Source organism: Limulus polyphemus, unplaced genomic scaffold (assembly GCF_000517525.1).
Source record: "Limulus polyphemus unplaced genomic scaffold, Limulus_polyphemus-2.1.2 Scaffold513, whole genome shotgun sequence".
Classification (NCBI taxonomy): domain Eukaryota; kingdom Metazoa; phylum Arthropoda; class Merostomata; order Xiphosura; family Limulidae; genus Limulus; species Limulus polyphemus.
In genome coordinates, this window is record NW_013666123.1 from 203,071 (window position 1) to 205,570 (window position 2,500).

Below are 2,500 nucleotides of genomic sequence, written 5' to 3' on the forward strand. Positions count from 1 at the left end.
GTGCCTCTCTATACTTATCCATACAATATTTAGTGTATGTGCCTCTATACTTATCCATACAATATTTCGTGTATGTGCCTCTCTATACTTATCCATACAATATTTCGTGTATGTGCCTCTCTATACTTATCCATACAATATCTCGTGTATGTGCCTCTCTATACCTATCCATACTATGTCTCTAATATGTTACCTTACATTAGACAAAGTTGTCTCTACCTTCCTGTTCAAACATACTCCGCATAGTTGATTACATAAGTGAAGTATCAAATAGCAGCATTAAAACTGATTATATTTTTATAGTAAAAGAAAAAAAAATCCTCAACTAGTTTCAAGTCTCATAACCGGATAAATCCGGTAGAAATCAAGTACTGGATACTACAATAAACACGCTGTTGATCAATAACAACAATTAAAATGACATTAAGACATGAAATGTGATGGACTAAAATATCTGTAATCGGTAAAACAACAAATATTTTAATATGCTATTTTGCAAGGCGCCTTTATAAATATAAATTAATTTTATAGTTGGAGACCGCTGGTGGTAATAATGGTTTTGGTGTGAATATATTAAAAGCTTTATTATTAAGAGTTTTGAACCTTCAGATAATTCTAAGATTACATTTTACCTTTAAATACATGTGAAGTTAGCGTCAGAGTTGGTCAAGTGCCCTTTATAAAAATACTTTAACAACGTAAGAAACATCAGAAGGATAGCAGTTATATTTTAAATACTTTATTGATATTTAACTGCAGTATTGGGAAATATCAAAACCCAAAACAAATTGGGTCTGGTGATTAGAACACTCGACTCGCAATCTGCATGTCGCAGGTTCGAATCCCGTCCACGAACATGATAGCCCAAGAGTTAGCGATAAATGGCGTTGCGTAGCTTCCTTCCCTCTAGTCTATCATTTCTAAATTAGGGACAGCTAGTGCAGATAACCCTAGAATATCTTTGCGCGAAATTCCACAAAGAAATCTAAATAAATACATATCATTCTTATTACAAACAGGAATTTATAAAACAGTCAACCATAAAGACGCTCGTTTTGTAACTGAAAACAGCTAGTTAAAGGTAATGTTGTTGCGTTAAAAGTGACCCCGGAGTTCAGATAGCCCATTGTCTAGCTTTGCGTTATGAAAACAACATCAGCAAAAAATTGTAAGTAGTTGCATTGATGGGCGTCACTTTTTTCTTTAACTAAGAAACATTTTAGATAATATTTTTAGATCGAAGTAGCGACTGGTGATAGCCTGATTATTTGCATCTTCAAGTTTATGTAACATATTTCGTCGTCTAGGTGTGGTTAACAGCATAAAATCAGATAATAACATGAGATGTTCGGCCAGATTTTTCTTGTAATTTCATTTTACCAAGTATGCAAGGATTAAATAAAGCGCAACAAAAAATCAGATAATAACATGAGATGTTCGGCCAGATTTTTCTTGTAGTTTCATTTTACCAAGAACGCAAGGATTAAATAAAGCGCAACAATTAACCAATCAAAATGAGTTTATCGCCAAAACAAGTGCGCTTATTTATCTATTTGCCCTAAAGATTCTCTGTCATAAATTATTGCATAGGTATGTCCGTATATTGTTAGACAAATGGCTATTAAAATTTATTTATTATTATAGTTTGTGCGAACGAGAAACTTATTATTGACAAACTAAAAGTTAAAAAAATGCTTAGATGAATGCATTTTATACAACTCCACTGCACCAGAAACAACATATAATTAGCGCATTCGTAAGTACTTATTAATCTACTATTAAACAACTTCAAATGAATCTACCACAGGTTTAACTTCTATAAATTATTCTGGAATACAATGATATTTAGCACGTATTAATTATGAAATGTGCTGTTAGACAACTCCAACTTTATAAACAACAAAAAAGCAAACAAAGTTATATATGGTTTTAATTTAACTTGGTTTACAAGCTTTTCTGCACTTGAACAACATTTTGGCGTTCTTCTACAAATCAAGTTACTAAAATTGTTCTCGGAGTTCAGAAAGTAACTTCACTAAATGAAGATTGTATATCTTCCTAACTTAATGAAACTTGATAATATAGCTATGGAATAGTCCTTTGTTTTTAAATAGATGGCGCCACAGTTAAAAATATGCATATTTCCCTGATTTTAATTTGAAGGCAGGGTGTAAACTTGTAAAGTCAGAGGTGTCCACTGTCAACTTCTTAACTTATGGTTCCACGAAGTGGCCAACAGTTGATCGACACAAAGTATGGGGGAACAGTTGTATCCTTCAGGGCAGCTAGATCACGTGAGTCGTCACGGTACATTCCAGTAACCCCACAGAAAATGCTAAACAAGTCGTTCGCTTTAATGAAATTCTATGGCAATACGCAAATTTTCAATTGCAGCGCCACCTGTGCAGAGCATGCGTAAAAAAATTCAATAGTGTTACGAGATGTAATTTCTAGTTTCTTAAAAATCCGTCAAGTCGTTCTAAAGATGTACTGTCTACAT

The 2,500-nt window shown here is 33.2% G+C and overlaps 1 protein-coding gene across 2 annotated transcripts in view; it reads right to left on the bottom strand.

Moving 5' to 3' along the window:
* LOC106458779 (solute carrier organic anion transporter family member 3A1-like) overlaps positions 1–2,500 on the bottom strand; it is an 89,555-nt gene that overhangs the window by 12,691 nt on the left and 74,364 nt on the right. The window lies entirely within an intron of this gene.